Source organism: Triturus cristatus, chromosome 1_2 (assembly GCF_964204655.1).
Source record: "Triturus cristatus chromosome 1_2, aTriCri1.1, whole genome shotgun sequence".
Taxonomy (NCBI): domain Eukaryota; kingdom Metazoa; phylum Chordata; class Amphibia; order Caudata; family Salamandridae; genus Triturus; species Triturus cristatus.
Genome location: NC_140580.1, coordinates 953,518,062 through 953,532,638, shown reverse-complemented (window position 1 = coordinate 953,532,638; position 14,577 = coordinate 953,518,062). Strand labels below are relative to the sequence as shown.

The window sequence follows — 14,577 nt, the reverse complement described above, 5'->3', positions numbered from 1 at the left end:
AAAAAGATTTTAATTGCCCTGGAGTTGGGAATTTTATTTGAAACACCAAGTAAATGTTTGAGAACAACAAGAAAAACTACAAAAACTCACTTTCTATCCCTCATGGGTAAAATACGGCTAAAAAATATTAGTAGTAAATATACGGTTCAGGTTTATCTAGATGTACCGGGGCTCTCAGTGGGACAACCGATTTACTTGCTGATGGTGAAAAATCCCCGCAATAGATGTATTTAAACAAGGTTTCAATGAAATTTTATCCCATGTATGCTGGGTTTTCCATCAGATACTTTTCCCCCTCAAGCCCTATCATGGTGTCCTTGTGATGGTGTGTTGCTCCAATCTGACTTGCACATCTTTTTATTTTGTAAATTTTACATTGATCATTGTAAAAGATTTTTACTTCCAATTATGTGCAAGCAATTATTTAAATAATGTCGCCCGGGTTTGTTCTTTCTAAGAATGTTGTCTGACCATCTGGTCTGTTACTGTGTTGCATCTTTTTTGTCTTTCCCTAAAAACCAGAAAAATTTATAATTGGCTAAAATGATAGGATGGCTATTTTCCTTTAATAATTTAACATTCTACATATTCCATGAAAGAGAAGGAAAGGGTTTCATGCTCATTATGTACTGTCACATGATAGAGAACTAGGAGTGTAACTTTTCTTTATCATCACAAGGCCTTCATTATTAATCAGGCATCTAAAAGAATAGCAATTTAATCTCCCAAAAGCAGGTAAAATAGCAAAAAGCTCGCCTAACAGATTGTGCCGAGAGTGATGACCATCTTGTGCATCAACCATAGAGTCGGAATGCAAACAGCAGTTTTGGGTTTTTTTTATATGTGGACTGATCTACAGGTGGACTCTCCAAATGGCATTAATGGGACTGAAGCTGACCTATAATAGCCACCTAGCCAACCTAAAAATTAGCTTTGATTTTTCCGGCTATTATGAATTAAATGACCTATCTAGCATTGTTTTTTCAGATGCCGTCAGGAGAGTGCAGACTGAGCAAGAGATGGCAAACATTTGTTTTGATTCTCTGATGTTCTTTGTTGTGTCCAAATGGTAAGATGTGGTTCTGCTACCACTTCAAGGGAAAAAGCACTGGCAAAACCAACAAGACGTACCTTTGGAACCTGCTGGCTTTGCCTATCGTTCTAATCATCCCTCAATGCTTTCACAATGCTGTGCAGCATGACTTTAAAAAAAAAAAAAGCCTATTACACGGCCTGCTATCATTTGGTAAGTGCGAGTATGAACCATGCACGTGCCTACAAAATGATGCAAACACTTCTTTTTGGTTTAGTTTGCACAGTCGGTCAGACAATTAAAAAAAAAGTAGTTTTGGGGACCAACACAGGCAGATGCTGGGGAAGAGGAAGCAACTTAGAGGGGACGGGCAAGCAGCAAGGAGGGCGATGCAACATAGATGACGGGCGAGGCCACAACACAGATTAATGGTGGGAGCAAAGCAACATGGAAGGAGGGCGTGTGGGGGGCAAAGGGGCGTTGAAGTAACATGGAGGGAGGGGATTGTAGGAGATTGTAGAATCACTGAGGAAGAGTACAACACAGAGACTGCAAGAAAAAACAAGCACCTAGTCAATTGCTTACACAAAAAAGAACAAGCATTTGAAATGCAATCGGTCTCGCCCTTGGGACCATACAAGTATTTTGTCATGCAGGTAACATAGAAACTTTTACAGTAATAGGTTCATTATAGTGCTGCTTTTAGGCAGATACAACTCTTTCAGCCATGTAGCCCTACATTTTAATAGAATAATTGTTTTTTTTTGTGTTTTTAATATATATTCTTCAGCCTGTCGACCTAAAAAGAAAAGAAAGCACACGAAAACGCAAAAGAAGGATTTAGGGCCTCTAGTCTGCCACAGCATAGGCCGTGTAGCTGTAGGTGTAAGATCAAACTGGCAAAAAGGTGACTTTTTACAACTAAAAATTACATTTCCACTTTGCAACCGAGGCCTTACCTTTATGATATAAATCGAGGGTTAAAGTAGTGTGTTTATTTATTTATAGGTTTATATAACACAAACTCGAACCAGATGCATTAGAGCGGGTTACATTCTATAGGGTTACATTCTATAAGGTCGCATTCTGTTTATTTAGGCAGAGGGAGATTAACTGATTTGCCTAGAATTACAGGATGCCGAGGCAACGCTGGGACTTGAACCTGGTCCACCATTTCAAAAGATGGCGGCTCTGGCATCAACACAATAGTTCACTCTGTTGTTTTGCCTTGAAAACCGTCTGCTTGGTGTTCATTTATGTGCTCATTTGTGGAATGTAGCCAACCTCTCCTATTATATAATTCTTGTAAAAATAGTGTGAAAATGAAACACGGATGGCTAAAATTGTTACATATATTACAAGCGCCGACAACTTTATCAAGGCAGGAAAAATAACATAACGATGCCTAATTAGCAACAACGCAAACTCTTGTAACCGTTAAGCAATACCAAAAGAATGTGTTTAATTTAGGACAGCAGTGCAATGAATAAAGTGGTTGGTGGTGGATTGAAAACTAAACCCAATAACTCCTACTCGACCTTTTATCTTCCAACATAGGTTAAATGAGTACCGTTTAGTCGGGCCCGTGCTATGAAGCTGTGACACGAAGCACTATGGGTGAATTAATAACCCAAAAGTATTTCCTGGAGTGACCGGTCGCTTTTGAATATTGTTTGAAAAGTGAGAACAATTGATTGGTTTGTTACCGAGATGTGCTGTGCTGTGATAAGGCTGCTTGGTTTTGTGTTTTTTATTGTTTTGGTATTTCCGGGTACTGTTTTCAAAATTAAATATTTGCAAATATTTTTGTCTTAAGATTCTGTTTTGTTAAAAACGCAAATCAGAGCAGATATTGTTCCTTATTGACGTTTGCATTAAACACGACATGTATTGCTGTAATATGTAGGAATATCTTTTTTATTCATAACCTGTGTTTATGACGAACGCATTCATCCTTGAGTTACTTGGGGCTATCAGATTTTTTGGGGGGGGATGGGCGGGCGAGGAGGCTAGCTCAAATATACTTATTTTATCAACTTGGGGGGTGGGGGGGGGAGAAGGGCTGATGGGACACGTAGAGAGCAAACTTTTTTAGGTCTCGGGACCATCCGGTCTGCCGAAGGCAGAACCGGAAGTCGAGAGATTTCATGTTTTGGAGAAGAGGGGCTTGAACCCGCCCCTCTTCTCGCCTCTTCTCCATTGGCTGGCCTCTTGAATGCTGGCCAGCCATTGGAGAAGAGGTTTGTCTCTCCGATCAGGCCCCGTCCTTTTCGGATCGGGGGGGGCGTGTTTTTTGCAGAAAGTCTAATTATCTCCTCCAGCCAATGGCTGGAGGAGATAACAGCAAAACACGCCCCCGAATCCGAAAAGGACGCTGCGTTTCTCCGAGGCATTTCTGCTCTGCCTCAGAGAAAGGCGGTGGTGTCTTCCGGTGCCCTCGGCTTGTTACACTCGCTGTGTGTGAGCCTGTGTTATCATTAGTCCATCGTCTATGTTATTTCTTGTTTTAATATGTAATATGTGCCTCCAACGTTACGTAACCTAGCCTCCAGAGATCTTTTGTAAGCGCCCATCCAGGCTCCTGGACATCAGACACGATTGAAGTGCCCAGGCCTGCGGCTCATAGCTGTGTTTGTGTTCGTTCTGGTTTTTACCCTGGCGTTAGTCCGTTCTTGAGAGTGGAGGGGTGACAGAGAGATGTGTTGGCATGGTGCCACGATGGCCGCTCGCGGACACAGCTCCGCGGGGCGGTGTCTGAAAAGGGCTGACATCTGCCTGTGTGCCACGGCCGAGGCCGTAGTGGGCAGTTCCTGAACCCAAAGACGCTTCTGCGCCGGGGCAAACAATAAAGACCGACTGGGGACGCTGCGGAGCCTCTGGCAGCACCCAGAAGGCTTTCTGCTCTTTAGGCGGGGGACACTCCACTGAGGCGGTACCGGGTTGTTTTCAACCCGCAGGTACTGTTCTGGGGAATAAAATATCCTCGTTACATTTAATGAAGCAAGTCAATGCCCCTGCATCGGGGTCTGCGGGGTGAAATCTTTCCGGCTGAAGGGACTGTAATTGTATTTGTATAGCGCTTACTCCGGATGAGGCGGTGAAGCGCTTTACTCCAGACATCTCTACCGACTAAAAGCTCTTCTCGCGGCACTCAAGTACTGCATGCAACATCTCTAGCGAATAAAAGCACTTCTTGTGGCACTGTCGGGCCCCTGGTTTCCCCCAGCACCCTTTAGCGACTAAAAGCCCTTCTTGTGGCACTCTCGGGCCCCTGGATTCCCCCAGCACCCTTTAGCGACTAAAAGCCCTTCTCGTGGCACTCTCGGGCCCCTGGTTTCCCCCAGCACCCTTTAGCGACTAAAAGCCCTTCTCGTGGCACTCTCGGGCCCCAGGTTTCCCCAAGCACCCTTTAGCGACTAAAAGCCCTTCTCGTGGCACTCTCGGGCCCCTGGCTTCCCCCAGCATCCTCTAGCTAGCATGCACACGCCGGTGCTGGGAGGTGAAGACGTGTAAGGGCCGATCGGTGCAGCACTAATATTGTGTTGTTGTTTTTTCAAGCAGCTTCGAGGCATTCCAAGTTTGAAGGAATACCGGCTCCGTCAGTTATAACAAGCATTTACAATGCAACGGTCTCGGCATTGTTAAAGTTAGAGCTATTGCCATTGCTCATGACATTATTTTTGTTTATGTTTTTGTTTTTAAAACATTTAAAGAAACGGCATTGTCATGAGCAATGCCAATAGCTCTAACTTTAACAATGTCGAGACCGTTGCATTGTAAATGCTTGTTTTACTGATGTTCTGCCCGTGTGTTAATTGACTGATATTCCACTGCCGGTGGTATGCGTTCTGGAAAACTGCCTATGTATGTTTCCTTTCTCTTTTCTTGTGTTGGTGCTGAAGGCAGCCAGTAGTGTTGTTGCCGTTCTTTATTATCGGAGCCTAGAGAGGTCAGGCGGGACAATGAGGTGGAGTGAGGGCAAAGAATTGGCGCTGGCGAGAGAGACCGGGGTCCAGTGAACGGTGAGTAAGTGCCAATTCTAGCACCTGGCTAACGAGGACAGATACGATGCGAGAGATCCACCGGAACCGGGCTAAAAAGAGGCACTCTACAGGATAAACAAGAGCATAGTCCAGGAACAGAAGAGTACTTGTATCCAGGTAACATGCAGCCAGCACCTAATCAGTGGGCCTCTCTCTGACGTCATCAGAGAGACCCGGGCCAACAGAGAACCGACGTCAGTGAGGCCCCGACAAAAGGAAAGGATAAGTTACTTACCTGTAATCCTAGTTCTCTTCCAGGGGTATCCACATCAAAGTCATAAGCACTGAATATTCCCGCCCATGTGCGGGGACCCCGGAAATAATAAAAATGATATATGAAAAACACATATATATACAGCTCTGTATATGTATAAACACATATATTATTTTTTCCCAAACCAATGCAGCCCCCATAGTAGGCTAGACAATGTAATAATAATGAATGTAAACATTCCTTTTTTCTTTTTTTTTTTTAATGAGACAAACCTCATGAGAAAGAAAAGAAAACACTGTGCCAAACACAGATGAAAATCATTGTTAGCCTGCAGGCTGCATTGTAATACAATACCATAGAGACTGAAAAGCCTTGTACAGATAAAAACTGGCACCGTGCTTTTAAGGCAGCCCTGATCCCAAGATCCCATCATGCCTCAGGGGTGACAGTTGGGTCAGTTGTTCTTTGCGGGTCCCCTAGGTCTAAACACAAAGATATACTTCTTTCAGATTTAAGAATAGAATCCTCTCATTTGCCTGGGTAGGCGGGTAGGTTGCTTATGACTTAGATGAGGATACCCCTGGAAGAGAACTAGGATTACAGGTAAGTAACTTATCCTTCTCTTCCAGGGGATCCTCATCAATAGTCATAAGCACTGAATAGAATAGCGAGCCCATCTTCCACCTGCAGGCAAATGAGAACTATACTGAAATGAAAAAACAACCGAGATAGTCAGTTGTTGAACAGGTTCCTCAAGGAGGCTTGCCCTATTTGACTGTCTGCTCTGGTGTCCGAGTCCAGACAATAATGTCTCGTGAATGTATGGACAGATCTCCAAGTAGCTGCTCTACAGATCTCGGAGAGTGGGACATTATTGAGAAACGCAGCAGTAGCCGCTTGCCCTCTTGTGGAATGTGCCTTAGGTAGAGGCCACAACGGTTTTTGAGCTAGTTGGTAAGCCAATTTAATGCTTGACACAATCCATCTGGCAATAGAGCGTTTAGATGCTGCAAAACCTGTACGGACAGCACCATAATTTACAAACAGTTGGTCAGACTTTCTGATAGTTTTAGATTTATCCAGGTAGAATTTGAGAACTCGCTTAATATCCAAAGAATGTAACGCCCTCTCCGCTGGCGAGGAGGGCTTGGGAAAGAGAGTTGGCAGCGATATAGTCTGATTTACATGAAAATCGGACACCACTTTAGGTAAAAAAGATGGATGAGTCCTCATAACCACTCCATTAAGGTGAAAAACCGTGTAAGGTTCTTTTGAGCAAAGGGCTTGTATTTCACTCACCCTACGTGCTGAGGTAATAGCTATCAAGAAGGCTGCTTTCCACGTAAGGTGCTGTAAAGTAGCCTTATGTATGGGTTCAAAAGGTGGACTTATAAGCTTTGAAAGAACCAGGTTCAGCTTCCAAGGAGGCGAGGGAGGCCTTATTGGGCGGTAAACCTTTTTGAGGCCCTGCAAAAAGTCCTTCACCACTTGCAGTTTAAAGAATGAATGCTGAGAGGGAGAGCGCCTATAGGCTGTAATGGCCGCTAGGTGCACTTTGATGGAGGAAAATTTCAATCCCACCCAGGCTAAGTGAAGTAGATAAGGTAAAATCACTTCCTCTTGACCTTTTGTAGGGTTATATTGATTTTGAATACACCATATGTAAAATCTCTTCCACTTACAGAAGTAGGAGTGTCTTGTAGAAGGTCTCCTAGCTTCCTTCAATATGGTCATACAGTCCTGAGGAAGGTTTAAATGGCCATACTGGAGGACTTCAGGAGCCATGCTGTTAAGCTCAGTGAGGGAAGGTTGGGATGGTAAATCCTCCCCTGCATCTTGGTTATCAAGTCTGGCCTGCACGGCAGACGCCTGTGCGGGCGGATCGATAGATGAAGGAGATCTGGGTACCACCACTGCCTCGGCAGTCCGGTGCTATCAAGATCATCTTGGTGGCTGAGTGTTGCAGCTTGGTCACCACTTTCGGGATTAGCGGAAGAGGAGGAAAAGCGTACACAAATGTCATTGACCAGTCGATCAAAAGGGCATTCCCCATTGACCCTGGTCGATAGTACCTTGAGGCGAAGCCTCGGCATTTTGTGTTGCTTTCGTCCGCGAAGAGATCTATTTGCGGACGGCCCCACTCCTCGAAAATGTCCTCTAGCACCTCGTCGTTGAGGTCCAGTCCTCTGGATCTTGAAAGTGCAGACTGAGCGAGTCCGCTTAAACGTTGAGCTCGCCTGGCAGGTGTACCGCCGTTATGGAAATGTTCCTTGCCAGGATCCAGTGCCATAGGGATTGAGCCTCTAGCGAGAGAGTCCTGGAACGAGTACCTCCCTGCTTGTTTAGGTAGTACATCGTGGTGGTGTTGTCCGTTTGTACTAAAATGGAACTCGTTCTGATTGAGGGCAGAAAAGCTTTGAGGGCGAGATGGACTACCCTGAGCTCTAGCATGTTGATATGATATAGCTGCTCGCTGCTGGACCAAAGCCCCTGAGTCTGCAGAGTCCCCAAATGCGCGCCCCACCCTTTGAGCGATGCGTCGGTGATCAATGTTTGCGATGGGGGTTCTTGATGAAAAGGGATTCCAACCCGTAGATTGATCGGTCTCATCCACCACCTGATCGACTGCCTGGCTGTCGCTGAAAGACACACCTTGTCCTCCCAAAGAGAAGTCCTTTGGTCCCATTTGTCCTCTAGATCCTGTTGGAGGACGTATTCTTAACCTGGCGTTGGGCACTAGGAATATGCAAGATGCCATGGCCCCTAGCAGGGATGATAGACAGATTGTTGACCATGATACGTTTGCCTTTTTGAGCGAGGGAGAACTGTCTCTCCTCCGAAGGAAACACTTTTCCTACTTCGGAATCTATAAGTGCTCCTAAGTAGTGTATCCTTTGCGTTGGTTTGATGGTGGATTTATTGTAATTGACCCGGAGTCCCAATCGGTGACAGATTTAGGCAGCGTGTCAGCTGTGAGCTGACACTCGGGGGAGATGGACCTTTTAGTAACCAATCATCTAGATAGGGATAGACGAAGACTCCTGCGCGCCTCAGGGCAGCAGCTACCACAGCCATGCACTTTGTGAACACTCGAGGTGCTGATTTCAGGCCAAATGGTAGAACCTTGAACTGGTAGTGGGAGGTTCCGAACCACAAATCTCAGGTATTTCCGATGACGATGGGTATATGAAAGTACGCATCTTGTAGGTCCAGCGAACACATCCAATCGCCTCGACGGAGATGTGGATATATTTGGTGGAGTGCTAACATGCGAAACTTCTCTTTTTTGATATGTTTGTTGAGTGTTCGTAAAGCCAAGATGGGTCTGAACTCTGTTTTTGGACTTCTTTTCTGAATCAGAAAATACCTGGAGTAGAGTCCTCTCCCTCTCTGTGCTCTCGGAACCCTTTCTATGGCCGATTTGAGAAGAAGGGTAGCCACCTCCTCCCGTAGCATCTTGAGCTGATGATTCGAATGCACTGGGTGGATTGAGGGAGGAAGACTCTGGAAACGAAGAGAGTATCCATGCCGCAGTATAGTTAGAACCCACTTGTCTCTGGTGATGTTTTGCCACTCTTGAAGATGTTGAGAAATACTTTCCCCCCCCCCCCCACTGGAGCGGTGGACAGTTTTGGAGGAAGCGACTGCTCATTGTTTGCCCTGAGCTTTGTTACCGCTGTTGGATTGGCGGTTATTCCCTCGTCCTCTTGATGATCGACGAGACTGGAATTGCTGCTTTTTCTGCCCTTGCTGGTCTTGGCTCTTTTGCCAGAGAGGGGTTTGAACCCTCTGTTGGAAGGTACGCCTGTCGGATCCCCTGCGAATTCCTTCCTCTTCTCCAGACCCACAGCTTTCATGGTTTCAAGCTCTGATTTCATACGAGCCATCTCCTCGTCGGTGTGTGAGCCAAAAAGAGAAGTTCCAGAAAAAGGTAGCTTGAGAATCCTAGCTTGAGCCTCAGGTTTAAGAGCCGTTAACCTCAGCCAAGAGGATCTTCTGGCCGAAATGCCATGGGCGTAGGAGTGAGCTGCCAGAGTAGCTCCATCTGCTGCCGCACTTATCACCTGATTGGAAACCAACCTGCCCTTCTGCAGGATCTCCTCAAAATCCTTCCTATCCTCCTGAGGAAGTTTGTCTTTGAATCTCTGGAGAGAATCCCAAAGCGCTCTGTCGTAGCGCCCTAAGAGCGCTGAGGCACTAGAAACCTTTAAGCTGGAAGCGGCCGATCCACATACTCTTCTATCCCAAGATTCTTGCGTCTTGCTCTCCTTATCCGGAGGGACTGTAGACGACAAAGCCACTGAGTGTGTTTTTCTAGCGGCCGCCGTGATTACAGAATCAGGAGGAGGATCAACTTTGAGAAACAGAGGATCCTCTGGAGCGGGACGATATTTTTTAAGGATTTTTGCCGGAGCCGACTTGATGGTAGCCGGCGTTAGGAAAACGTCCATCACTGGTTTAAGCAACCCAGGAACCAGAGGCAACAGTGGACGAGCCTCCGTCCTTTCATGAAGGGTCTCAAAGATGACTGAGGAAGTTGTTTCCTGAACAGGCATAGGAATGTTCAACTTGGCCGCTCCCCTGCACTAAACCTCTTGAAATGTGCTGATGTCATCCACTGGAGAAACTCGAGATGGTGGCGTATCTGACAGTGTGGGAGAGTAACTTCTCTTGGAGGAACGGCCGGATGAAGAAAATGTAGGAGACCTCCGCCTTTGTTTCTCAGATCGCCCCGACTCCCTACTGCGATAGGTGGATCTGGATCTTCTCCTGGGCGAACGTGAACGAGAGCGTTGCCCATAATCTCTTTCCCGAGAATGAGAACTTGCTGGTCTCCTTGGTTGGGCAAGGTTCCTCAATCTAGTCAAGGAAATGCTCACTGCATGCGCCATAGAAGGTATGCGTGGAGGTATGGACTCAGGTAGAAATCAGGGGGAACTTTGTCCCGGTAGATGTCCCTTTTCCTGCCTTTGGAGTGTCGGTGACGCTCTCAATTGAGGACTTGCTGGTCGAGGATGCTCTACTGGGGAAAGAGGAGCTGGAGAAGAATTTATCACTTCTGGGGATCTGGATCTTGAAGGAGACAGAGGAGATCCTGATCCTGCGGAGGCCGATGGAGAAATGGAAATAGGTGGAGACCTCGACGCTGAACCATGCTCTGATGCCACATCAGGTGGAGATCGTTGTCCTAACTACTCTCTATGCGGAGACCTCCGTCTTGACGCTGACCTGGACGTCGATTTACGTCCTGACGTCTCCTGAAGCCCCACAGCGGAGGACTGCCTCGACGGCGATAAGCCTATCGCCGTAGATCTGGACTTCGACGCCGACTGGATAAACGGCGATGAGTCGTGCCTCGACGTCGAGAGCCTTGTCGTCGACGGAGGGCTTATCCTGGACGGAGGCCTAGAACCCGATGGGGAACCTCGCCTCGACGTCTGTATCCTCGCCGTGGACGGTGGTTTTGGCGTCATGGATACTTTTGACGACGGAGGCGCCTGCCTCGACGTCTATCCCAACGGAGGAGTCTGCCTCGACGTCGATCCTTGCTTCGACGACGATCTTCGCCTCGACGTCGCTAATGTCTCCGAGGGCGATCGCCTGTGCCTTTCTCTCGATGACTATCTTCGCCTCGACGTCGCTGATGTCTCCGACGGCGATCTCCCGCGCCTTACTCTCGACGTCGACCGTCCGTGGCTTTTCCTCAACGTCGACTTCCTTCTAGATGTCGACTTCGATGCCGAACGGTGATGCTTCTCCTTAGACGCCGATCGATGCTTTCTCGACGGCGATGCTTTCGACGAACGTCTGCGTTTCGCCGCCGGATCTTGCGTCGACGCTGACTTTCTTTTGGAAGCGTGACTTTCCCTTGTCTCCTCACCTCTCAACGACGATCCCGCAGCTGGAGTCTTGGACGCCGAGCCCGACGCCGATGGAGAACAAACAGGTATCAACTGCTTCGACGTCGACCGCATCTCTGAAAGGCCATAAAGCCTAATCCTCTCCCTTTCCTTCAAAGTCCTCTTTGAAAGGTTCTTACAATGACGACAGGAAGCAGGAGAATGTGTGTCAGGTAGAAAAATGATACACACATCATGTGAATCCGAAGTAGCCTTCTTTTTACCACAGGATGGACAGGCCATGAACAAGGAAGGCATTTTTGACAGAAAAAAATTAGAAATCTGTCAGGAAAATCAGTAAATGCTTCACCAAACAGGAGAATATTTTGAATGAAGCAAAAAAAAAAAATCACCAAAAATTGGTAAGATCTTGACTAGAAAGTCAAAAAAGAAGAGAGCTGAATTCCAGGGTCCTGACTGAAGGAGCCGGAAACAACAACTGACCCAACTGTCACCCCTGAGGCATGATGGGATCTTGGGATCAGGGCTGCTTTAAAGGCACGGTGCCAGTTTTTATCTGTACAAGGCTTTTCAGTCTCTATGGTATTGTATTAAAATGCAGCCTGCAGGCTAACAATGATTTTGATCTGTGTTTGGCACAGTGTTTTCTTTTCTTTCTCATGAGGTTTGTCTCATTAAAAAAAAAAAAAAAAGGAATGTTTACATTCATTATTATTACATTGTCTAGTCTACTATGGGGGCTGCATTGGTTTGGGAAAAAATAATATATGTGTTTATACATATACAGAGCTGTATATATATATGTGTTTTTCATATATAATTGTGATTATTTCCGGGGTCCCCGCACATGGGCGGGAATATTCAGTGCTTATGACTATTGATGAGGATCCCCTGGAAGAGAACACTCAGTTACACACCTTACGCGCTGCCAGACACAGGCTGGCAACTTTAAAATACTTGGACGGTGGCCTCAGATTGGAGTCAGTTTGGACTGCGGTGGTGGTGCTGCTCCATTGGAGGCAGGGATACAGACTCTGACAAGGCTGGCCAGGTGGCTGCAGGTACTGGCAGGCTCAGCAGCACGCCACGAGCCACTGCGGGTTTACCGCCGTGCCCCAGCCCGCATTCAGTGTCGTCCAGAATGGACAGTGAGTCCCCCAACTCAGAGGGAACCATAGCCACACCGCGATCATCATCACCATCCAAGCCAGGAACCATATCACTGAGCAATTAGCCGCGGGACACGTTGCAGTCCCGCAATGGTTGTGTTGAACCCTGATTTGCACACCAGCTTGAATACACACCTCAGATCCGCCCAGAACCCACAATGAGGGCCAGACTGGCAAGCGCCTGAAGTAAGTGTGCACGCACAGTGACATGGCATTAGAGAAGTGTATGATGTACCTCAGCCAGCTGGGCACTCAGCTGCTCCTCCCGCTGTGCAGTATTTGGTCTCCTTCACCTCCTGCATAGGCGACTCGAGATGAGTACTGCCGACGACGTTGAACGTATCAGGGCTAAAGGGCTGCTCAGCGGGGCTGTCCAGTAACAGCCTGTCCAGGCAGTGGCTGCACCCCGGTACAATGATTAATTGAGTTTGGCGGCAGAGGGCAGGCAGCTGACAGCACTGGGGCCGTGGCAAGCTGCAGCAGGCATCGCGATGGTGCGAGCGCCGGGTTGAATTTGGCGCCGCCCGCATAGCCAACCCAATAGGACGTGAATGTCTGTGAGCCACACTCGGGCAATGGCGAACCAGACCTGAGGCAGCGCACGAAGCGCGGCGGAGGGGCGGAGAGGGAGAGCGCAGTATAAAGGGGTGCCGCTAGCGCTGTGAGATCTGTAGATGCCACGGAGGAGCTGGACCCTTGGGGCCCGGAGGACTTCAAGGAGCTGTAGAGGGGAGGGCGGCAGTGTTGGAGAAATGCTAGGAGTAAAGACAGTCACCTACTCAAGATGGGGAGCAAGGTCTGGGAGCCCCTGCCGGGATCCGAGAACGGAAGCCTGTGTGACATGGGGGTGAAGGAGCTGAGCCAGGGTGATCATCGTGCCGTGAAGAGGGACCATCACCACCGGTATAATTTCACCACGCCGTGCCCCACTCACACGCAATGCGCTTCGAATTCGACGCCTCGCCAGAGGGTGAAAGCGCTACATAAGTGCAATTACAATACAATAGAGGTTTGAAGCGCAATCCAAATGTTACAACACAATACATAGACATCACATCACCGCCACTATTAAAAAAAAACTCTTACCTCCGTGTAGCATTAAGCGGACAGTTACAAAGTATCCCCTTCAAACTCTCCCACCATCTTGCTCCTCTGTTCTATACAGTTGGTAAATATGTCCGCGGCGGCCAGCAGCCAAAGCTTCTTTCCAAGCGGAATTGCATGCAATTGTTTAAAAAAAGAAGTGCAGCAAGTTAATGATAAACCTACTGTGTCACGTCTCCGGTAAGAGATCCAATCCCGGTGGGCATGGCAAAAAGGAGACAGGGTGGCAACAACGAGGGATTGACATGCCTTCTGTGCAATCATTGCACTGCCTTTGGCATAATTAGTGACGCCAAACGACGCGCACAAATCCAAACTGAAGGCAGAGCTGGGAAGAGGCTTCTGGAATCGTATCGATTCCAAGAAGCCACGTAAGACGAGAGCAGCGCTGCTTACATCAGGCCAAGACCTAAAAATGGAGTGACCGATTAAGGGAGTAGTGGAAAAAACAGTACTTCGATTGTACTGCACGGGAGGGACAAACAAGAAGAGGAAGCGAAGGCTGCATGCAGAAACATCTGAAACTCAACTTTCCATCACGACTAAAGAATGAATCCTAACCTTTTGGCCCATCACCACCATCAAAGCCGCTGCTACTGTTAAGACCATCATTGCGGGGGCCCCATCTGACCCTTGCCATGCCTTCACCAAAGGAATCCTAACGATCAGGTAAGCATTAATATCCATCCTCAACACCTTCGTCAAATCAGCCACTTCCCTAGACACCTGGAAATATGCCACTGTCATACCCCTGCTCAAAAAACCATTGGCCTACCCAGCTACGCTCTACAGCTACAGACCAATGTCCCTCCTACCATACCCAGCCAAGGCATTAGAGAAATTAATCAACTAAAGCCTCCCCAACCACCTCAGCAACCATAGGCTCAACACAACGTAGTTCAGATTTAGACCCAACCATACTAATGAAAAAGCATTCATTGTCGTCACAGATTACATCTGCATGATCCTCAACAGTGTAGACATGGCTGCCTTCATTCTCCTAGACCCCTCTTCAGCATTTGACATGATCTTGGACCTCTTCCTCATCAGGCACTCACACAAGATTGGCATCTAAGGACCCATTCTTCGCTGGATCGACTCATTCTTAACAGATAGAACCCAAGCTGTCAGCCTGGCTCCTTACTCCTTGGAA

The 14,577-nt window shown here is 47.5% G+C and overlaps 1 protein-coding gene across 14 annotated transcripts in view; it reads right to left on the bottom strand.

The window, feature by feature from the left end:
- ZNF618 (zinc finger protein 618) overlaps positions 1-14,577 on the bottom strand; it is a 1,018,163-nt gene that overhangs the window by 562,419 nt on the left and 441,167 nt on the right. The window lies entirely within an intron of this gene.